Below are 25,388 nucleotides of genomic sequence, written 5' to 3'. Positions count from 1 at the left end.
CTGCAGTGTCGACGTAATCGTACTTTGGCTACAGAAATAACGTAGAGCTAATTACCACCTAAGGATTTGCGCAGCGCAGCTGTTCACGCAAGTTAACCCAGTGTAAAAAGTGATAAAATTCAACGCAAAAATGAACACCTGTCACTTTTCAGGAGTCAGCAGCCAATAAACAATGGCTGATAAAAAATTTCTCTTGTCTCGTGACTGTCATCTTATCTCACCCACAATATCTCTGACGCTCATCTCCTCGCCTCTACTTCTCTGCCTCCCCTCCCGTCCCACACTTGTCTATATATACCGCAGATAGTGGGCGCCAACATTAGTTTACTTCAACGATTCACTTGCTGAAGACCAGAGGAATGTGCAACATACAACGACGAATTTATTTTACAGCAGGTAATTATTTTTCTTATATATTTTAGTTCTACTTCCTGCATCTTTCCATTCGAATAAGGTGATAATATACATTGATTAGCGAGGACATTACGACCACTGACCTACTATCGATACAAACCCGTCCATGCGATAGCAGCGTCACCTGGCGAGGAATGACGGTGCACGCAGTATCAGGGAGCGTACTGTCCGTGTCTAGACTGGAGAACGCGCGCTTTCTACCTGAGTTTAACCGACCGCAGATTGTGATGGCCCGGAGAGTCGGCATTTCGGAGACTGTACGACTTGTCGAGTATTGGAGGAGTGCTGGGGTGAGTGTCTTCGACAAGTGATGAAACCAAGGTGGAAACCACGTCCAGACATCGTGGTGTTGGCCAGCCACCTCTCATCAGAGATGTCAGGCGTCATAGACTGAGCAGTCTGGTAAAACACGATAGGCGGCGAACAGTGGTGGAATTAACATCATAGTTAATGCTGGGCAGAGTACATGCGTGTCTCCTAACGATGGGCCTACGCATGATCCATGTATGTGTCAATGTTAACACCACCACATAGTCCGATGCCTTCATCATGCCAAAGGGAGGTTGCGAATCCATCGTCTTCTAGGGCAACAGCTCCTAGACACCTGTACCGCAGGAAGGAAACAAGCTGGTGGCGGCTCCGTCGTGCTCTGGGAAATATTCACGTGGGCTTCCAGAGGGCCAGTGGAGCTCGTGCAAGTCATGACGGCCGAAGTCTATCGTACACTGGTTGAATACCACGTGCACCTCTTCGTGACGATTACACAGGCCAACGAAAAAATTTTTTTTTTTTGAAAACATTTTTTACTTTGATAGCTGATCTTTATAGATTTTTATGAGCTGAAATACTGGAATTCTCTCTTTCAAATTCTAAAGATGGCAGGGGTAAAATACAGGGAGCGAAAGGCTATTTACAATTTGTACAGAAACCAGATGACAGTTATAAGAGTCGAGGGGCATGAAAGGGAAGCAGCGGTTGGGAAGGGAGTGAGACAGGGTTGAAGCCTGTTCCCGATGTTATTCAATCTGTATATTGAGCAAGCAGTAAAGGAAACGAAAGAAAAATTCGGAGAAGGTATTAAAATCCATGGAGAAGAAATAAAAATGTTGAGGTTCGCCGGTGACATTGTAATTCCGTCAGAGGCAGCAAAGGACTTGGAAGAGCAGTTGAACGGAATGGATAGTGTCTTTAAAGGAGGATGTAAGATGAACATCAACAAAATCAAAACGAGGATAATGGAATGTAGTCGAATTAAGTCGGGTGATGCTGAGGGAATTAGATTAGGAAATGAGACGCTTAACGTAGTAAAGGAGTTTTGCTATTTGGGGAGCAAAATAACTGATGATGGTCGAAGTAGAGAGGATATAAAATGTAGACTGGCAATGGCAAGGAAAGCGTTTCTGAAGAAGAGTAATTTGTTAACATCGAGTATAGATTTAAGTGGCAGGAAGTCGTTTCTGAAAGTATTTGTATGGAGTGTAGCCATGTATGGAAGTGAAACATGGACGATAAACAGTTTGGGCAAGAAGAGAATAGAAGCTTTCGAAATGTGGTGCTACAGAAGAATGCTGAAGATTACATGGGTAGATGACGTAACTAATGAGGAGGTATTGAATAGAATTGGGGAGAAGAGGAGTTTGTGGCACAACTTGACAAGAAGAAGGGATCGGTTGGTAGGACATGTTCTGAAGCATCAAGGGATCACAAATTTAGCATTGGAGGGCAGCGTGGAGGGTAAAAATCGTAGAGGGAGACCAAGAGATGAATACACTAAGCAGATTCAGAAGGATGTAGGTTGCAGTAGGAACTGGGAGATGAAGAAGCTTGCACAGGATAGAGTAGCATGGAGAGCTGCATCAAACCAGTCTCAGGACTGAAGACAACAACAACAACATGAGCTGAATCCAAATATAACCTTAGTTTTTTTGTATCACCTACAGGTTTCGAGCATTATGCTTTTTATTATATAGTATAAAAATCCTATGCTATATGGTAAACGGAGAAATTAATGAAACGCCTTGTTACAACATAAGCATGGTTTGTATTTACAGTAAGCTACTTAAAACTATGATATGTGTTAATAGAGGTATCACTTTTCAGCTGGAATTGGCTTGTATTTTCTTTCTCTTTTTTCTTTGAAGCTTCTTGTGTAGCTTTTTCGGCGATGAGTCAATTGCTGAACTCGTCAGTAAAGTGACCAACACCCATCATGTTGGTGTTCCAGCGGACTTAGTAGCGTTTTTCCATCACTAGTTTTGGATGAATAAACAGCCTCCAGTCTTACGTTTTGTATTGAATTACAAATTCATTCATCAGACCGGGAATGTCTGAGCAGTGCACTAAATCACCTTCTTGTTGAAAAAACTTGGAAAATTGCTGCTCTCTCGTTATATACATGTATATGCTGGTCCCAACTGCCAATAAGTCCTTTTCTATTAATCTACAGCCGAGCAATTCAGCTTTTTCTTTCGTTAAGCCCAAATCAGTAACCAAATCGGTAAGCTCGGTATTAGTAAACAATTTGGGCTCCAGACTATATGTATTACAATGGAATTCTTCATCATCTGGTTCATCTAAATCACATTGTACATCAGAAAATACTTCTGTTGGAATAGAATTAAATGATCTGGTGGTTCAGGAACCGGCAAATCTACACCATGCCCTACTGGTCGGATGGCGGACAGAAGGTTAAGGTAGCTTATTACCTTCCTTTTTTTCGAATTATGATCAGTAATATCAACACTGCCAAAGTGGCAATCATCAGAATGGTTTCTTGGCTCCCTCCATATCATAGGAACAGCAAATCTAAAGGCTTTTTTCTCCTTTTGGGACCATTTTCTCAAATCTTCAACACACACACAACATACCTTATGCGACGCCCAAGATTTATCTTGATCACCTAGAACCAAAGTATGATAGATAAACCTTTTTCACAAAGTCTGTAATCTTTCTTTGGTGGTTTTTAGTAACAAATTCACCACAAATATAACAAAAACTGTCAGCAGAGTTTTTAACAATCACGATTAGACATTGTAGTGAGCACATGTACAGGAAACGGGAAAATGAGGTTAGGTTGACAGTACACAAAACACCATCTACTAACACAAAAATAGAATCGACCTTTCTTTGATAGCAAATGTTTTTCAGCAGTGTTACCAATGGCATCTACATTCATTATACCTCCTTTTTACATTATTTCAGCTATATAAAAGCTGCCAAATTCTTCAAACAATCGCATAATTTAATAAATTTCACAGTAAAATGTGAAGAAATGGTGGGTGATACAGTTTTTTAAGTATCATATTTGGATTTCCCACCCTAAAAGAACATAAGAATAAGGTACTTTCAGCAAAAAAGGTTTTTCATCGTTGTTCTGTGTTATGTTTCACGATGGCAGTGCCAGTTTTCAACAAGATAATGCGCCATGTCACAAGGCCAAGAGAACGACGGAGTGATTCGAGGAACACAGTAGCAAGTTCCAATTTATGTCGTGGTCCCGCCAACTCGCCAGATCTGAACCCGGTAGCACACATGTGGGATGTGGCGTCAGAGCTCATCGCCCCCCCTCCCCGTAATTTATGGGAATCAGGTGACTTGTGTGTGCAGATGCGGTGCTAACTCCCTCCAGAGACCTACCAAGGCTTCACTGCTTCCATGCCCCTACACATCGCCGCTGTTATCTGTGCCAAAGTTGGATTGTGCTTCGAAATGCTCCATGAAGAAGTCGGCCACCACTGGACTAAGCATGGCGACGCCTTCCAGCTGTTGATATTCCACACGATATAGCTCGTGGTGGACATGCATGAAAGAACTTGGTGATGTATTGCGGAGTTATGGAACCAATATGCCATAGAGAATGATTGAGTGGCACTTTAGTAAGCAAAGAAACATGAAAGCTATCAGGACGTCGTTTGGTTCATGTTTTAGTTACTTGAGCTTCTCAGTGAAAAGTCCTGAACCTTTATATACGTGTCAGTCTTTTCCACGTGCGGCTTGAGCAGAGAGGCCAATTTATGCGTCGGTGAGCCAGGTGCTGCCCATAATATTCGGTCTTCATTACGACTGTCGCATTTCCCTTATCGGCAGGCTGTACCGATATACACTTGTCGGCGTTAAGACTCTTGGCACAGCTGATGTCAAGTGTTGTGTACTGGGGGCGTCCGCTTTCATGAAAGTCTCGTTGCCGCTGAAAAAGACTAACACAGGTGCCCCTGTAGGACGGGTGCGTTGGTTGTAGGGCAGCAGACACGCACCATGAAAGTAACACAGAATAGTGACTAGTAAAATATATTACTCAACTTTGGTAACGGTCCTTACCGCACTTATAGAATGCCTGTTTAGCCTATCTGTTGCGCGTTGACTGTAGTTCTACGAACACAAACAAAATAATGTTCTCTGAACTAAATTCGGATGGAAACTAATCTTCTATCTTGATGTACAATTCGGAAAACGGTCCCAAACTAACAGTTAAATCTCTTGGCAGGCGGTCTCTGTCCGTACACGATTATTCTACAGAGTCTACCGGAAAAATGTATACACTCTTTGTCACTCTTTATCGAGATAAAGATATTGTCGTTCGATTTGAGTTACGAATGTGTTGTAGTATGGTCTTTGGCTCAACGGATATTAGTACTTTCATCTCGCTATTGAGAAAACAAGGTCGCTGGAGCACGTTTGACATTCGGGCAACGAAAATGTATTGTGAAGTGGTTTTTCAAGTTTGATAATGCCATTGAAGTGCAACATCAGTGGAGACGGGAGTTTGACACAAAACTGCCAAACCATCTAACAATTAAACGCATCATTGACAAGTTTGAATTGCGTGGAATGATTTGTGATATTTACAGAGGAAGATCAGGAAGACAGCGTACAGCTACAAGTCCTGCTCCGTTGCCGCTCGTGTTAGATACCTTTGTTAATTCTCCACAGAAGTCTCCTACGCAGTGTGCCCGTGAAGTGGGGGTTGTCAGTACAAGTGAACGAAGAATTCTGAATGCTGCAAAGCGGAAACTTAACTTTACACGATTACTGCACGCGATTAATGATGAAGATCCTGATCGCCGAATGCAATTTTTCGAATGGTATCAGCAAATGGTAACTGATGACGAACAGTTTATGACGAAGGTAGTCCGGAGCGACGAGGCGCAATTTAAACTTGATGGAAACGTGAATTGGGATAACAGTGTGTACTGAGCGCCGGAAAATCTGCATTTTTATTTGTATAAAGCAGTCAATCTACCAGGGGTTCATGTGTGGTGTGGACTATCATCTAGAAGCTTAATAGGACCCTTTTTTTTTGGGGGGGGGGGGTGTTACTGTCACTGGAGGAGTGTACCTAGAAATGTTACGAACATCAATTTTGATAGGTATACGTGCGCTTTATGATAAAGAGGTCTACCAACAGGACGGGGCGCCATCACACTACCACCCAGCTGTACGAGCTTTCCTCGATGACAGTTTTCTGGGGCCATGGATTGGACAAAGAGGGCCCATTGAGTTCCCGCCACGGTCGCCAGATCTAACACCTGTGGGCTTTTACTTGTGGGGAACTGTGAATGATGACGTCTGTCGACGTAAGCCACGCACGCAGGAGGAACGTCGCTAGGAGGTGGCGACATGTGCAGAGATCTGCTCTATAACATTGACTGACGTACTTGCGGCGACCGCTCATCGTTCTATTATGTGTATAGCCGCCAATGGTGAACGTTTTGAACATTTAAAGTAACCATGTGCTAAACTGAAGGTTGTACAACATGTGCGGTCAATTATTAAATGTAAAATGAACACATAAGTAATTCTTTTTGTTCCTTAAATTGTGTATACATTTTTATGGAGGACTCTGTATTCACTATTCTGTTTCTACCTGGAGACTGTCCATCTGTTGGCCACTGTTTCTATCTCACGAGACGACATGAAGACTTGAAGACGTGACGAACGTTCTGCAGGAACTCCCTAGCAACACTCGGGCTGACTTACAACTTGCAAATGACAACTTCTGCTCGTGCACGGTTCCTTAAGCGCGCGTCTCTCTTCCTGGTGGTGCTGGAGCTCCAGAGGTTGTCACCCTCGTGGACCGCTTGATTGGTTTCTCGACGGCGATAATCCTGCTGCGGACGGACGTCCACGGTACTTCTGGTACCAACTCTTCTTGTGTGATATTTTAGTAAATCACATCAAGAAATTCGCTGCCAGTGAATAAATTTCCTAATGTGTGTAAATTCTATGCGACTTAATGCTACGAGTTCCAGCATGGTGAAATAATGTTTGAATTGGAGCTTTTATTTTTTCATGAACTACTCATTATCTTTCTTGACTGAATAATTCGTTTGAATATATATGAATATCGAAACTCGCCTCATCAACAATTCTGCGCTGCTGTAAGTCATATTACACTGAAGAGCCAAACAAACTGGTACACCTGCCTAATATCGTGTAGGACCGCCGACGAGCACATAGAAATGCCGCAACACGACGTGGCATTGACTCGACTAATGTCTGAAGAAGTGCTGGAGGCAAATGAATGAATCCTCCAGGGCTGTCCATATGTCCGTAAGAATCCGGACAGCACTTTGCAAGGCATCCCAGATATGCTCAATAAGGTTCATGTCTCTGGAGCCTAGTGGAAGCGTTTAAACTCAGAAGAGTGTTCCTGGAGCCACAGCCGGCCGTCGCGGCCGAGCGGTTCTAGGCGCTACAGTCTGGAACCGCGCGACCGCTACGGTCGCAGGTTCGAATCCTGCCTCGGGCATCGATGTGTGTGATGTCCTTAGGTAAGTTAGGTTTAAGTAGTTCTAAGTTCTAGGGGACTGATGACCTTAGAAGTTAAGTCCCATAGCGCTCAGAGCCATTTGCACCATTTTTGAACCTGGAGCCACTCTGTAGCAATTCTGGACGTGTGGGGTGTCGCATTGTCCTGCTGGAATTCATCATACTGGATGCTTACCTACGTGTCACCTGTCAGAGTCTTATCTAGACGTATCAGGGGCTCCATATCGCTCCAATTGCACGCGCCCCGCACTATTACACAGCCTTCACCAGTTTCAAGAGTCCCCTGCTGACATGCAGGATCCATGAAATCATTAGGCTGTCAACATATCCGTACACTTCTATCCGCTCGATACAATTTGCAACGAGACTCGTTCGACCAGACAACACGTTTCCAGTCGTCGACAGCCCAATGCCGGTGGTGACGGACCCAGGCGAGGCGTAAAGCTTCGTGTCCTGCAGTCATCAAGGATCCACGAGTGGGCCGCCGGCTCCGAACGCCCATATCTATGACGTTTCGTTGACTGCTTCGCACGCTGACATTTGTTGCTGGCCCAGCGTTGAAATCTGCAGCAATTTGTGGAGAGGTTGCACCTGCGTCACTGTGAACGATTCTCTACAGTCGACGTTGGTCTCGTTCTTGCAGGATATTTTTCCGGCCACAGCGATGTCGGAGATTTGATGTTTTACCTGATTCCTGATATTCACGGTACACTCGTGAAACGGTCTTACGGGAAAATCCCCACTTCATCGCTACCTCGGACCTGCTGTGTCCCATTGCTCGTGCGCAGTCTATAATATCACGTTTATACTAACTGAAATCTTGATAGCCTGTCATTGCAACAGCAGCAACCGATCTAAGAACTGCGCCAGACACTTGTTGTATAGGCGTTGCCAACCGCAGCACCGTATTCTGTTTATACATCTCTATATTTGAATATTCATGCCTATATAAGTTATTCTGGCGCTTCAGAGGAGTAAACTATTGAATAACGTCAGTTTTTTCGTTGATGAAAATGACTGTATCATCTGTTGATGACGAAAAACTTGTTTGTTGGTCTCGTACAAAAAAATTATAAAACTTCTAACATTTCCTCTATTATAGACGGCAGTGCTACAATCGCGGCCTGTAAATACCTTGAATGCTGGCAGACGTAGACATAATTAGCATCCCAACTTCGATGCTAATTCTGTGCGATCGCTGCAGTGGACGTCTTTATTGTCTTTTGTCTTAGTTGCTGAACATGCTAACCAAATTTACCATTACTAGATTTTATGCATGTTGTCCAGAGAATTACTAAAACAACAATCTCACGGCCTGTTGTTACAGTTTCTGGAGTTGGTGGCATTGTGTTAATAAGAATCGTAATTCGCCTATCTGCTTCTTTACGTTGATGTTCATAATCAATTTTGGTCAGTTTTTACGACGTGGTTTTTGTTTACACTATGGCGTGTTGAAAACTAATGCCTCCGAATTTTTATGTGAAAATTCTTAAAGATTTTTAAATAAAACAAACTTTATTAACTGTCTACATCTTCATTCTTCATTATTTTTCAAGACAGGCACCTTGGTGACGAACAATTTTATCCCAACGGAAGATCGCTTTGTTGCTACCGTTACTATAGAATGTTTAATTGCACTCAGAAATAAATATTAACATCTGTTGATTGCCCATTGACTTAATAGTAATGAATCTTGACAGAGCTGCAGCCGCACCTCCGACTACGAAGCTTCATCACTATCAAAGAGAAGTCTTCGAACATGTTGCTTAAGTTTTCGAAACAGGTGAAAATCGAATGGGCCAATTCGGGACAGTATGGAGCAGGGTCGATGACAGGGGACATAAAGTGTCGGAACGTTGCAGATGTCGCAATGTTCGTGTGTGGTCTGGTGTTCTCATGCTGAAAGACAGGCTGTTTTATGTGTGGACGAACTCCTGGCTTTCAGTTTCTCCCCCAGCGACATAGTTACGGTACATACCGCCATGTTACACGATATAATTCAGAGCCCTCTAGCGGCAGAGGGTTGCACGTTGCGTCGGCGAAGTGTGAATGTCGACCCAGTAATACGTATGATATGCAATACCTCAACGGATAATGAGAACAGAATAAAAAATTCGGAGGTATAACTTTTCAGCACACTCTCGTATAATAGGAGTTGCATGAAGTCTGAAACGCTATAAAGATTTTCTTCATTTGCATTACTGATGCCGAAGTGTCGTTCTCCAAATAATTGGCGAAGAACTGTGCTGAAGCCTCTTTAAAGGGAAAAAACATAAGACTTCCCAAAAAACTGATTAACCTGGGTTGTAAAGGGCCTGGAATTCTGCATGATGTATCGCATCTTTGTAGATTTTCTAGTTGGAGCCTTTGATTGATCAAGTATAATATGTATCTCTGCAGCATTATTTGATTAAAGCTGTATGAGAATACACTTAGTCTCTTTATCAAACGTTTGTGGGCAGGAGAAATCGATCAGACGCAAGAACTAAAAACCATATTATTTCGGCGTCGATTCGTGTAGGCTGAAGCATGTGGACTGGAGACTTAAATGTCTTTTCTAACGTGTTCACGTAGGTTTTTAACATTTACCCGGTACACGAGAAAAGAGCAGGTGGCATTGTTGCTAGTGGAAATGTCGGTGTTCTCCCTTTTTTTTTCTTTTTGTTTCAAGGCTAGTTACGTAGTGAGGTAGCGCAGTGGATCTTATTCGGGAGGACGGCGGTTCAGACCAGCGTCCAGCCATCCAGATTTAGGTTTCCCGTGATTTTCCTTGATTCCGGGATGGTTTCTTTCCCCATGCTTGACACAATCCAAGCTTGTGCTCCATCTCTAATGACCTCAATATCGACGGGACGTAAAACCCAATCATCCTCCTTTCCTTCCTTCTTCAAGGCTAATTGCGAGTAGCCGACCAAAGATTTCTCGTTCCGTTTTTAGTACTACCTGTATGTCTTTATTCACGCGAACTTTGAAGGCGCACTGTGATGCGAAATTAACAATTTTCTTTCGTAATATCGTTTCTCAAGTCCTCGAATAACAGAAATGCATTCGGAAATAAAAATTAATTGGTGTGTATTGTCCATTGACTTAATAGTAAACTGGAAATCAGGAACATTTAAATATCCTGCTTTACCAGAATAAATTTACAAAAAATAAATTTAGCGAAACAATAATCAAACTGATTTACCGTACTTTTAATCGTTTTCATAAATTGTGATGACTTGCTTTACGAGGTGCATTCAAGTTCTAAGGCCTCCGATTTTTTTTCTGATTAACTACTCACCCGAAATCGATGAAACTGGCGTTACTTCTTGACGTAATCGCCCTGCAGACGTACACATTTTTCACAACGCTGACGCCATGATTCCATGACAGTGGCGAAGGCTTCTTTAGGAGTCTATTTTGACGACTGGAAAATCGCTGAGGCAATAGCAGCACGGTTGGTGAATGTGCGGCCACGGAAAATGTCTTTCATAGTTGGAAAAAGCCAAAAGTCACTAGGAGCCAGGTCAGGTGAGTAGGCAGCATGAGGAATCACATCAAAGTTGTTATCACGGAGAAACTGTTGCGTAACGTTAGCTCGATGTGCAGGTGCGTTGTCTTGGTCAAACAGCACACGCGCAGCCCTTCCCGGACGTTTTTGTTGCAGTGCCGGAAGGAATTTGTTCTTCAAAACATTTTCGTAGAATGCACCTGTTACCGTAGTGCCCTTTGGAATGCAATGGGTAAGGATTACGCCCTCGCTGTCCCAGAACATGGACACCATCCTTTTTTCAGCACTGGCAGTTACCCGAAATATTTTTGGTGGTGGTGAATCTGTGTGCTTCCATTGAGCTGACTGACGCTTTGTTTCTGGATTGAAAAATGGCATCCACGTCTCATCCATTGTCACAACCGACGAAAAGAAAGTCCCATTCATGCTGTCGTTGAGCATCAACATTGCTTGGCAACATGCCACACGGGCAGCCATGTGGTCGTCTGTCAGCATTCGTGGCACCCAGCTGGATGACACTTTTCGCATTTTCAGGTCGTCATGCAGGATTGTGTGCACAGAACCCACAGAAATGCCAACTCTGGAGGCGATCTGTTCAACAGTCATTCGGCGATCCCCCAAAACAATTCTCTCCACTTTCTCGATCATGTCGTCAGACCAGCTTGTGCGAGCCCGAGGTTGTTTTGGTTTTTTGTCACACGATGTTCTGCCTTCATTAAACTGTCGCACCCACGAACGCACTTTCGACACATGCATAACTCCATCACCACATGTCTCTTTCAACTGTCGATGAATTTCAATTTTTTTCAAACCACGCAAATTCAGAAAACGAATGATTGCATGCTGTTCAAGTAAGGAAAACGTCGCCATTTTAAGTATTTAAAACAGTTCTCATTCTCGCCGCTGGCGGTAAAATTCCATCTGCCGTATGGTGCTTCCATCTCTGGGACGTATTGACAATGAACGCGGCCTCATTTTAAAACAATGCGTATGTTTCTATCTCTTTCCAGTCCGGAGAAAAAAAATCGGAGACCTTAGAACTTGAATGCACCTCGTATATCTTTTATTGGGCCTTTGGAAAGAATCCAATGTATCATCGTTTAGTAACAAACCATATTGTCGTTTGTATGACTGACTCCAAACACGCCACGTCGCAATTCGGTAACCAGTGGTCAATTTTCTCGGTGCAACCGAATTAAGTTAGTTAGGTACATTAGGAACCATCTAACATTAATAGACTGGTTTAATGGAAAAAATGAATCAGTCACGTTGTAATTTGCTTCCAAGTATAGTCCAAAGTAACTGGTACAGGTGCTTCTCGTCAACCAAACAAACAAGTACATAAACTCACCATACTTTCAGTAGTATTGAACCTTTTTTCCGTGTTTACCCATCACTGTACGTGTGCAGACCTCTTTACAACCGTTAAAAATGTGGTTCAATAAATCAGGTAATTCAATTCTCTCGTTGTCGTAAGAAGCAGGTTCAGTAGATGTAGTATCGATAACTACTTTTAAGGGTACATTCAGCATCTCGGATGGAACTTGAGTTGTGGATAAATACTCTTCGAAGCGTGGTGTCTGTGACACTGATGGAGTCGCTTACAACGATTAGCGCCTGCTGTCTTAAAAGCGCTTCACTGAACCTCCTGCTAATAATTCTGCTTGAACCAATACTTCCCATTATCCACTGGAATCTGTCATTTTCCTGATTGCTCTGAAAAATGGTGACTCATTACGAAAATATTATCAAGTGTTGGCTTTTCATTCTCTTGAATCTCTAGCCAAATTGTATTAAACGAAAAACGCTTTTCTCCACATTTCTCAGCTGTTTTTTGGGCCATGACAGGTGTTTCATTTACAGTAGCTTAAGGATATCGAAAAGAGTCTGTTGGAGGAAGTAGTCAACTTTTGGATTTTCACTATGATCTGTCAATATTACGCGCTTGAACTCCAACCACAAAGGAACGCAATCAAATCTGACGAAGGCATTACCCATAACAAATCTTTATCAATTGTTACCTCTTGGGGGGGGGGGGGGGTGGTTAGTGTTTAACGTCCCGTCGACAACGAGGTCATTAGAGACGGAGCGCAAGCTCGGGTTAGGGAAGGATTGGGAAGGAAATCGGCCGTGCCCTTTCAAAGGAACCATCCCGGCATTTGCCTGAAACGATTTAGGGAAATCACGGAAAACCTAAATCAGGATGGCCGGAGACGGGATTGAACCGTCGTCCTCCCGAATGCGAGTCCAGTGTGCTAACCACTGCGCCACCTTGCTCGGTTTACCTCTTGGGCTCTTTTATGTAGGTCGACTACACTATTAGAAGAATCAACGATAAGAATCGTCATACTTGCTGTTGGTTTATAGTAATTTGGCCAACACCTCGGAAAATTTCATTAAAACGTCATCTCTCCAGAAAGAATGGCGATATCTTTCCTCGTTGCTATCAAGTGGAAGAACTGAAGAAGTTTGTATACGCAGACTGAAGCGAAGAATTCAAATTTGTACCAAGGCTGGGATTCGAACCCAGGTCTTCTGCTCGCAAGGCAGACACGCAATGTGCGTCACTGTGGCACAGCGGCTTTGTTCACCTGCACGGACTAACCTCACACGCCTCCTTCATCAATCCAAATTCTGGTTCACACCTGAGTCCACTTGAGAACAGAGGCATGCTAAGGTCGTCCATGCAGTTGTATAAAGCCACTATACCAGGATGGCGTAGTGGGTTGCACATCTGCCTAGTAAGCAGAAAACCTGGGTTCGTGTCCCAACCATGGTACAAATTTTCATTTGTGACTTCAGTCTACAAATATAGATTACATATGTCTCACAAAGGTCTCTGGAACCATGTAGTATCATTTCAATACCTGAAGAAGTGAATATTTCAAGGTCCTCACTTCCTATATCGCTAAATTAACAGGCTATTCCAACTGCTCCGTGCACAGTGTACTTTTTCCTGAAATTTTATCAATGCAATCAAAATTATCAAACGCTATGTGAGTTGTGTGCCCATATCTGTAACCACCTGATAATGTCTTGTTATCTGTGGCTGCTGCGTAGCTTTTGCCAAGCCTTCAACTAAATTACACTACTGACCATTAAAATTGCTACACAAAGAAGACATGCAGATGATAAACGGGTAGTCATTGGACAAATATATTATACTAGAACTGACATGTGATTACATTTTCACGCAATTTGGGTGCATAGATCCTGAGAAATCACTACCCACAGCAACAACCTCTGGCCATAATAACTGCCTTGATACGCCTGGGCATTGAGTCAAACAGAGCTTGGATGGCATGTACAGGTACAGCTGCCCATGCAGCTTCAACACGATACCACAGTTCGTCAGGAGTAGTGACTGGCGTATTGTGACGAGCCAGTTGCTAGGCCACCATTGACCAGACGTTTTCAGTTGGTGAGATCTGGAGAATGTGCTAGCCAGGGCAGCAGTCGAACATTTTCTGTATCCAGAAAGGCCCGTACAGGACCTGTAACGTGCGGTCGCGCATTATCCTGCTGAAATGTAGGGTTTCGCAGGGATCGAATGAAAGGTAGAGCCACTGGTCGTAACACATCTGAAATATAACGTCCACTGTTCAAAGTGCCGTCAATGCGAACAAGAGGTGACCGAGACGTGTAACCAATGGCACCCCATACCATCACGCCGGGTGATACGCCAGTATGGCGACGACGAATACACGCTTCCAATGTGCGTCCACCGCGATGTCGCCAAACACGGATGCGACCATCATGATGCTGTAAACAGAACCTGGATTCATCCGAAAAAATGACGTTTTGCCATTCGTGCGCCCAGGTTCGTCGTTGAGTTCACCATCGCAGGCATTCCTGTCTGTGATGTAGCGTCAAGGGTAACCGCAGCCATGGTCTCCGAGCTGATAGTCCATGCTTCTGCAAACGTCGTCCAACTGTTCGTGCAGATGGTTGTTGTCTTGCAAACCACCCCATCTGTTGACTCCGGGATCGAGACGTGGTTGCACGATCCGTTACAGCCATGCTGATAACATGCCCGTCATCTCGACTGCTAGTGATACGAGGCCGTAGGGATCCAGCACGGCGTTCAGTATTACCCTCCCGAACCCACCGATTCCGTATTCTGCTAACATTCATTGGATCTCGACCAACGCGAGCAGCAGTGTCGCGATATGATAAATCGCAATCGCGATAGGCTTCAATCCGACCTTTATCAAATTCGGAAACGTGATAGTACGCATTTCTCCTCCTTACACGAGGCATCACAACAACGTTTCACCAGGGAACGCCGGTCAACTGCTGTTTGTGTATGAGAAATTGGTTGGAAACTTTCCTCATGTCAGCACGTTGTAGGTGTCGCCACGGCCGCCAGCCTTGTGTGAAAGCTCTGAAAAGCTAATCATTTACATATCACAGCATTTTCTTCCTGTCGGTTAAATTTCGCGTCTGTAGCACGTCATCTTCGTGGTGTAGCAATTTTAATGGCCAGTAGTCCTATTGTATGCCCATGCCTGTTCAGCATCGTAATTAATCGCCTAGAAATTGTTTAAGACCTTATAGCTAATCCGGGGGTTAAGTCCTTCGCAGTATTGCATCTACGTTTTGTACCAGCTTAAATAGTATCGCTGCCAGTGACGTCATTTTGAATGCGATCTCGCCGTACGGGGTAGCAGCGTGGTGTAGAGCGCCTTATCACGGTCCTCGCGGCTCCCCCCTTCGGAGGTTCGAGTCCTCCCTCGGGCATGGGTGTGTGTGTGTTGTCCCTAACGCAAGATAGTTTAAGTTAGCTTCAGTAGTGCGTAAGCTTAGGGATCGATGACCTCAGCAGTTTGGTCCCATAAGACCTTACCACAAATTGCAAATTGAATGCGATCTCCTGTTATAAATGTTGGTTTTCAGCGTTGGGTCCAGCAATGAAGTGTGAAAATTCAAGTAATTTCTCAGGAGTCTCGTACTCTCCGTGAATTATGTTATCAGCTGTTAAGTGACTCGGCAACGATTAGCAACTCACCCCTTTTATGCACTTCCTTAAATGAAACGATGTATCATCAGATTTTATTGTTTTCTTTTATTTTCAAATATTCGGAGTTATTTGTCACTACAGATAAATGGATGTGTGAATTGAAAACTATTTGTTTACACTATGGTGGAGCAGATACTTCTATTGTCCTGTGGCCAGCAAAACCTTTCGCTGTTTTTTTCCTAGTGTTTGGGTTGGTAATTTTTCTTCAGAGTCTATTTTATCCTCTCCGAATGCAAATATTAGAACTTTCTATCTGGAAAAGTACAATACATAACTTCATTACATAACTTTATTATATTATATTACTTCTCTATTTAAAAAAATCCACAGCTCCAGAGCTAAAATTAAGCAACTACTTATTATGCGAACAGAAAGGCTAAGTGGAACATTCCGTCCGCCTCGTCTGGTGCAGGCCATAATGTATTGTGAATGTCTGTCTTTAGCGAACGCGAACGCAGAAGAGCTTCTGTGAAGTTTGGATGGTAGGAGACGAGGTACTGGCGTAAGCAAAGCTGTGAGTCGTGCTTGGGCAGCTCAGTTGGTAGAGCACTTGCCCCCGCAAGGCAAAGCTCCCGAGTTCGAGTATTGGTCTAAGACACAGTTTTAATCTGCCAGCGCACACTCCGCTGCAGAGCGAAAATCTCATTCTGGAAACATCCCCCAAGCTGTGGCTAACGGGATGTCAGTCGTGCTTGGGTAGTTCAGATGGTAGAGCACTTGCCGGCGAAAGTCAAAGGTCCCGAGTTCGAGTTTCCGTCCGGCAGACAGTTTTAATCTGCCAGGAAGATTCATATCAGCTCACACTCCACTGCAGAGTGAAAATCTGATTCTCGTAAATGAACGATAATATTAATTGACTGTTTGGTCAGTTCTTTGTTAAAAACCTTCATGAAGTTCAATTGATTACCTACATAAAATATTACTATTAGTGACATATGAGCCAGAGTTCAGGTTTAAATACAAGTTGGTGCCAGTTTTTCAGATTCACAGAATACAGCTTAAGAGCAAAATTTCAGTTTACATTCATCCATATACCAAGCTAAATTTCTACAAAAATTTTGTAAGGTACACAGTTGGTGATTTCATTTTCCGCTTAACATACAAACATTCATCTTTCGTAGTAAGCATTTGGTTACAAAGTTTATCATGATACATTTTTAGTATTCGTAGAGATGATCGGATGGAGCAAGTGGTTGAGTTTTAGGCAGGGGTTGCTTGCTGCCGTTTAGGTGTAGCTAACTGTAGCTCTGCATTATAAGCTACTTCTACCTCGCCACTCCTCACCGGATGCCGGAGAACATGAAAAATTCCAAAATTAACGTAATTAATTAATTATTACCAATATAGAAGACTTGGTACAGATTAATACATTGCGTTTGACAGTGAGGAGTTTCGACTCAGAATCTCGACTTAATGCAATATCCTTTACTCATTTCTGAAATCAGGTACGTTATAGATTAGTCATATCTTCGGGATCAGTTGGGTCAGTTTTGTCCTTCTTTGCTAGTTTTCACTGCTCCTTCAATTCCAGTAACTGTACGGTCACTACATGGACTAATTAGCTTGCATGCATTTGAGGTTGGTAGTCCTGTTGTTGCCCCTTGGATGACCGGTAAACTGATAACCCGCACTTGTCAGTAGCAATGCCGCCTGTTAGCCGTCACCGGAGTCCAGTTCTAATTTGACGTTAAGTGCGTACCATTTACAGGACATATTATTGTTCTACGATAGACACTACAGCGGGTGTCCGTTATTGGTGCTTCACTTCATCCTTGACACCCACGGCTCACAATTAACGTGGCTGTCTATATTACCACTAAGCCCATATGCATGCATTAATTGCGCATAACCTTTACAATTCACACAAACTGTCTTTATAGAAGACATGTTTTCCAAAGACCACCATCTCATACATTTCTGAACTAGATCGTTATCAGATTACGCATCCTTTCTACGCTCTTGCTTTTATGTAAATGATCTCCACCCCTGTCTAAAACCGTTAGTTGTATTCTAGTTTTCAGTCAAGGGTATTTCCAGTAATATGAATAATTTGTACCGTTCCAGAGAAATCGGTCCTTGTATCAAGATGGCAAAGTCTATCCGACTACAATAGAAAGGAAAAAATATGTACTGAAGGAGTCGAAAGAGAAAAATGTCATCGGTGAACGAATGAAGGATAGATAACTCACAATCGAGTGTGATTCCATATTTGTTAATCTATTGATTTGCAGTGAATTAACTGCTTAGTAATAATCATTTCCACAAAAATACAGTATACCTCAATTATTTATGTCAGTTGTGGTACTTTGCCACATATATCCATGACAAATGTATTTAGAAATTGAATTTAATTTTAATTTTACTTCATTACCGAGCAAGCAACTAAATGCATCTACAACCCGCTTGTAACTAATCAATATGCTCCCACAGCTAAATTCAGTTTATTTGATAACGAAGGATCCCATTTTTACACAGACCTTAGTAATGCAAAGAAAAGACTGGCTTATCAATGATAAAACCTAACAAATTCTTTCAAGAATAGACAATTCCTAAATATACCAGATTACATCCAAACAAACTTATGTTCATTTTTACAAAAGCAGTTTTACTTCTCGTAAGTGTATTTGCTAACAATATTTTTTGACTTCCTTTTGAGCATACTTTACTTTGATGCGTTGCGTATCAGGATATGACAAAAGACGCGTGCTCACGTCGGGTACGTCAATAACGAGACAGGGGCCAGAATGTAGCAACTGCTACTTCTTTTTGCTTCTATATAACGTAGAAGACTCAGTGTGGCTTCGTACAAGGTTTTTTTTTCCCTGGCTCAAACTCTTGTACTCTCTTCGAACTGGTGTCAAAGTAAAAGTTTCTCTTTTCTGTTGTTGCGAAAGAGGTCATTTCTCTTGCAGTCCTGGGTAATGGCTTAACACATTCATTGTTCTTCCTGTCAAAAATTAGATCGTAGAAAGTGCACTGGGTCGAGATATGGGTTAAGTTATGAAAAACATCCTTGAACAACAGCAAATAATGCGTCTATGCAGTTTCTTTACTTGACCAGTAAATGTGCATGAACCTATTTAAATCGAAGAATACCTGTATGGGATTCGTTTCAGAATGATAGCGTGATATGAGTCTCTGTTTGATATCATGAATCTCCAAAATTTGCTTCCATATCTGCTCGTGAAATTTTATGCGTTATCATTCGAATTGCTGACTTGAGGAATTTAGTTTCTAATAATCGTCGGATTACTGGGTGCCGGTTGCCCTCTTCGAGGCATATTCGAAAACAACCCATAGACTGTAATGACGTATTGGGTGTTTGCACGTGCAATTGGAAAGGGTTAACAAACGCCTGTCGCGTTCGACCTGTCGACGTTTCTCGACAAAAATAGGGTTTAATTTTCCCTTTGAGTCTCGGTTTGAAGGTTTTTCCTTTTGACATATCAAAAGTTTCCATACCAATTGCTGCATTCTCCTTCGTATATTCAATATTCAATAATTTTTGCGGCGCCTTTAGCCAAATCCTATGGGTGCACCAGATTACTTGTGCTTGGCTTCCTTCTGGAATGAAAACACACCAGTCACTGTTCCGTGCATTATGGCGATAAAACAGTACAGCATTATGCGCCACATAATGATTACTTACCATCTCCGTCGGGCTTATCACTACCTTTCTTACGTCCCCTATCTGGGATAGTTATCTTGTAGACATCCCACGTTTCTACACAGATGGAGGTAACACTGTCAGTACGTAGCATCATTCATTAATTAACTTCGAATTCATTATTCTGACTATCATATTCCTCAGTCTCAGACAAAATATCAAAAGATTATTTTATGCATGTGCTGGAATAACGACGGTATGGTGTACTACGAATTGCTTCCCTGAGGTGTAACCATGACTGCTGACGTTCATTGTCAACAACTGAGACATCTTGCAGGCGGAATCCGAGAACAACCACCAGGAAAACTGTGTAAAGTGATGCAACGCCCACCCTCATTCTGCTAAACTAGCAGAAAACATTGTACGAAAGTTGGATTAGGAAGTCATTCCGCACCCTTTTTATTCACCTGATCTTGCGCCCTCAGTTTTTCACCTTTTCCACTCCCTATCAAACAACCTTCAAGGAACTTCTATTCCGGGTGCAAGTGCGCTCCGATCACTTCTCGACGAGTTCTTTGCCTCAAAACCTCGGGATTTTTACAGTTGCAGAATAGTAAAGTTACACCAGCGTTGTCAGACTGTGGTAAATTGTTAAGGAGAATGGCAGGTTCCCCATCTGTGTTTCTAATCTGAAAAAGGAAAACCCCCAAGTCAATGCACAAAGCATCCGAGCTAAGGAACAATCCTATGACATGTCAGGATGATACAGATATTGTGAGTTGACCAAAGTGTCATTGATTCTTTCACTGGAATGATAATCTTATTGATTGCTTTGGTATCCACCACCAACCGTACATTAGCCCCAGCTTTTGCTCAGCGATGGTTCAATAACCTGAAATCTAGCATCTTCTTAATTGCTTTTGAAACAGCAGCACACTTTGGCCACGGAATGGGGTGCGACGGCAAACAATTTGGTTCATGTGGCATTACATTTGGATGACAAGAACATCCTTTGGTCATTCTGAGTTTTGATTCAAAAACTTTTATGAATTAAAAAAAAAAAAAAAACACTAACCAAATCGGTCTATTGGTCTTTAGTAAAACTCTTTCACTCAATCTTGATCTCAATCTTTTACTCAATGTTGAGTTCATAACTGATTCCAGAATGCTACAGGTATACATGCTCCATCTCTCTCAATATTCGATTCTGTCGTGTTCATAAATTTTTCTCTAATAAGCATCGGCAGTTTGGCCTTCAATATTCGGATGACATCTGGCTGTGACATGCCGTTCTCCCAATATTTTGTGTGTTCAGGTACTTGTCGAAATATTTTCTAAGGTTTCCCTTTTTGATAGAAGAGGTTCCATGTTAAAAACCTCCTTCCTCAATCTTTCTTGACGAGCATCTGACCAGTACTTTACAAGGAACACACGTTCAAAATCATCATAACTATTATAATAATCAGGAACACTCATTGTCATTACTGATCCTTCTCCGTGGATGCATCTAAGTACAGTTTTTTGTGGCTCAGTCCGTGAATTAGGCATTGGTCCTCTAAAAGTTTCAGTGAATTCAATGGGCTGCACAGGTTCCTTATCACGCACGAAAACTTGAAACTGACGTTACCCAATTAAGTTTTCATTCGTCGTTACATTTGCAAAATATGTCACTACCACTGCATTACATGTCGCACTATTTGACGCTTGCGTTGTCTGATCGACCTGCATTCACAGTACCTTTCTCCGCAAAAGTTCGGACTCAGAATTCCCTTTACCTGCTGGAACAATGTCTTTATCAGACTTTTAAATCTCGGACATCTTTCATTTCAACTTCCATCAAACTACTACAACGTGGTTTGGTCGTAAGCAATATCCTGGATGATTCTATGCGTGCATGCTTTCTGCAGCTGGTTTAGGTAATAAATGCATTTCATCTTCGACGTTCGCAACAATGTCTTTCATTCGTGTTCGAGAAGGTGCAACCACATAGTTTCCTTCTTTGGAATGCACTCCGTTTCATTCTTAGACAAATTCTGTCAGGCTAAGAGTATGATTCATATCTGAAGATAGGAAAGCTACTCTCTCCTTTAGCAATGTATCGAATTTGTTCTTCTGTCTGTTAACTGGCCGGCCAGAGAGGTCGAGCGGTTCTAGGCGCTACAGTCTCGAACCGCGCGACCGCTACGGTCGCAAATCCTGCCTCGGGCATGGATGTGTGTGATGTCCTTAGGTTAGTTAGGTTTAAGTAGTTCTAAGTTCTAGGGGACTGATGACCTCAGAAGTTAAGTCCCATAGTGCTCAGAGCCATTTGAACCATTTTTTTGTCTCTTAACTGATACTGCAAAATCTACTTCCATGGTTCGAGACGTTCAAGTATCGGTCTTGGTCCAAACGTGACACAATTTATTGCCCTCGGTGGCTCAAATGGATAGAGCGACTGCCACGTAAGCAGGAGGTCCCGGGTTCGAGTCCCGATCGGGGTACACATTTTCAGCTGTCCCCGTTGATGTTAAGTAACATCTCTGGACAGCTTAGGTATTTATTTAATTATCATTTCACTATATCATGGTGTTGCATGGACTCCACGGGTTCTCTGCAATGTCGCATTACTGGCAAGGACTATGTGACCAGTTTGGATGATCAGGTCTATCTCTTGGTAGAATGTTTCTCTCGACGGTGATTCTGTGTTCCAAGACGACGGGGCCGCTGTTCACACAGCCTGCACCGTTCACGATTTGTTTCTGTAAAGGAGACCGCTTATAAAACACTAATACGACCTATTCGTGAGTGCTGCTCGAGCGTTTTGGATCCCTATCAGGTCGGATTCAGGGAGAGCATAGAAGCAATTGAGAGGCAGGTTGCTAGATTTGTTACTGGTGGGTTTGATCATCACGTGAGTGTTACGGAAATGCTTCAGGAACTCGGGTGGGAGTCTCTGGAGGAAAGGAGGCGTTCTTTTCGTGGATCGCTGCTGAGGAAATTTAGCGAAGCAGCATTTGAGGCTGAATGCAGTGCAATTTTGCTGCCGCCAACTTATATTTCGCGGAAAGATCACAAAGATAAGATAAGAGAGATTAGGGCTCGTACAGAGGCATATAGGCAATCATTTTTCCCTTGTTCTGTTTGGGAGTGGAACACAGAGAGAAGATGCTAGTTGTGGTACGAGGTACCCTCCGCCACGCACCGTATGGTCACGGTCGCTGAAAGTGTTACCTGGCTGAATTCCCAGAAGTTATTTGAAAGTTGTATACGGCAGGAGAAACTCAGGTCTGACATGTATGTAGATATAGATGTATTACTGAGGAAAATGTTCTATTAACTTAACGGTATACAACGGCCAGTAGCGTCGCATGTCATGGATGCGCTCCCGGAACAGGGCTCACACTGTAAGATCGTGCAGCTGCCGAAATTGAGTATCTCTTCACCCTCAGAAATATTCACGCACCTTTCTTATTGGTTTAACCACTGCGTTTTCTGAGTACTTTGCTGATGCGATCTACGATCCAAGTTATGATTTAGTGGATGGTGTTTTTCCACTTTTGCTGTATGCGGTATAAATCTTCAATACAATGCTTCTTGAAACTCCTAACATTTTCGCTAACACACCAGCACCAACAATTCGCACACGTTAGACTTCAATCAGCGCGTACATAGCGCACCCGCAGCTGCAGAGGGAGCTGTTCTCGCCACGTCTGGCACTTGCCTTTCAACGTGTGGTGGGCATCGCTCAGGTGCCGCGCGGGATAAAATACAACACCGCCATCTGCAGGCTTGTGTGGGATTTGCATTTATTGTCAAGCACTTATTTCTCGCTGTTCATCCATACTTCCTTCCAGCTGAAGTACGTATGGGAAGCGAAAGTCAAATCCGAGCAAAAATTCTTCGGTAAAGCGACGAAAAGTTTGCGCCACGTTCGGCAGACTTAGCAATCATATACAACCGCTCGCTCACCGATAGATCTGTACCTACAGATTGGAACATTGCGCAGGTCGCACCAGTGTTTAAGAAGGGTAGTAGGAGTAATCCATCGAACTACAGACCTATATCATTGACGTCGGTTTGTAGTAGGGTTTTGGAGCATACACTGTATTCAAACATTGTGAATCACCTCGAAGGGAACGATCTATTGATACGTAATCAGCATGGTTTCAGAAAACCTCGTTCTTGTGCAACGCAGCTAGCTCTTTATTCGCACGAAGTAATGGCCGCTATCGGCAGGGGATCTCAAGTTGATTCCGTATTTCTAGATTTCCGGAAAGCTTTTGACACCGTTCCTCACAAGCGACTTCTAATCAAGCTGCGGGCCTATGGGGTATCGTCCTAGTTGTGCGACTGGATTCGTGATTTTCTGTCAGGAAGGTCGCAGTTCGTAGTAATAGACGGCAAATCATCGAGTAAAACTGAAGTGATATGAGGTGTTCCCCAGGGAATCGTCCTGTGACCTCTGCTGTTCCCGATCTATATAAATGACCTGGGTGACAATCTGAGCAGTTCTCTTAGGTTGTTCCCAGATGTTGCTGTAATTTACCGTCTAGTAAGGTCATCCGAAGACCAGTATCAGTTGCAAAGCGATTTAGAAAAGATTGCTGTATGGTGTGGCAGGTGGCAGTTGACGCTAAATAACGAAAAGTGTGGGGTGATCCACATGAGCTCCAAAAGAAATCCGTTGGAATTCGATTACTCGATAAATAGTACAATTCTCAAGGCTGTCAATTCAACTAAGTACCTGGGTGTTAAAATTACGAACAACTTCAGTTGGAAAGACCACATAGATAATATTGTGGGGAAGGCGAGCCACAGGTTGCGTTTCATTGGCAGGACACTTAGAAGATGCAACAAGTCCACTAAAGAGACAGCTTACACCACACTCGTTCGTCCTCTGTTAGAATATTTCTGCGCGGTGTGGGTTCCTTACCAGGTGGGATTGACGGAGGACATCGAAAGGGTGCAAAAAGGGGCAGCTCGTTTTGTATTATCACGTAATAGAGGATAGAGTGTGGCAGATATGATACGCGAGTTGGGATGGAAGTCATTAAAGCAAACAAATTTCAGTCACTAACTTTCTCTTCCGAATGCGAAAATATTGTGTTGAGCCCAACCTACATAGGTAGGAATGATTATCAAAATAAAATAAGAGAAATCAGAGCTCGAACAGAAAGGTTTAGGTGTTCGTTTTTCCCGCGCGCTGTTCGGGAGTGGAATGGTAGGGAGATAGTATGATTGTGGTTCGATGAACCCTCTGCCAAGCACTTAAATGTGAATTGCAGAGTAATCATGTAGATGTAGATGTAGACACAGGAGGGCCAGTCGTCCGCTTCCTTTGGCACAACTTATCCTACCAGATTGTTGTTCGCCCTGACTAACATCACTCAATTGAAACTACGCAATAAATGTTCAAAAATTAATGCTCGCCATAAAAGTGGAAATAAATTCACGACTTGCCACGCGGAATTGAATTTCACACGGACGGCACACTAACAGTTATTTTACCGAATTCTAAACGATCCAGGACGGTGTACAGTCCTCGCGAGTTCACTATCCGTTTTCACTGCCAAATACGCGCTTATCACGGCTCGGCTCTGACGTCATCCGAGGCAGAGCGCGACCAGACGTTTAACTGGCGTGGACCTGTCAGTGTCTGAGAGCGAAGTGAACCTTCCTACTGCTTCAGGGGCTGTATTTATAAGGTGCCGGCGCGGACTGCCGAGAAAACATCTGTTGTCTGTCTATTTGCATACGGCGGCAGTCTACAAACGACCGCTATCTCGGGCACATAATCTCTAATAATATAGTTACCAATTGTTTGCAGAAACTTCTTAATTTTTGCTGGTATGCAGATAAGCAGTTTGAAAGCACGTAGAATGTTTCAGCTCGCTAGAATGAAAACTTTGCTTAATAGAATTTATTTAGTGGAACTAAAGGTAGATTGTTACCCCTGAACCGTACATTTGCTAAGACTTATATCAGTTGCTATTTATGTTACAAGTCTTAAACATGGTGTAGCTTTATTATTTGATGTGTTTGATCATCTGGTTTAACCAAAATCCTCTATCATTAAAATTTCAAGTACTTAATCTACAACACTT

The 25,388-nt window shown here is 43.0% G+C and overlaps 1 protein-coding gene across 1 annotated transcript in view; it reads left to right on the top strand.

The window, feature by feature from the left end:
* Window positions 1–317: 317 nt before the first annotated feature.
* Window positions 318–25,388, top strand: part of LOC124622608 (leucine-rich repeat-containing protein 57-like) — a 48,824-nt gene continuing 23,753 nt past the window's right edge. The window contains exon 1 of the mRNA XM_047148369.1: window positions 318–396. The gene's annotated coding sequence lies outside the window, so the exon portion shown is untranslated. The remainder of the gene's footprint in view (window positions 397–25,388) is intronic.

This window comes from Schistocerca americana, chromosome 7 (genome assembly GCF_021461395.2).
Source record: "Schistocerca americana isolate TAMUIC-IGC-003095 chromosome 7, iqSchAmer2.1, whole genome shotgun sequence".
In the NCBI taxonomy this organism is placed as follows: domain Eukaryota; kingdom Metazoa; phylum Arthropoda; class Insecta; order Orthoptera; family Acrididae; genus Schistocerca; species Schistocerca americana.
The sequence above is the reverse complement of the archived record's forward strand: the minus strand, read 5'-3'. Positions and strand labels throughout refer to the sequence as shown.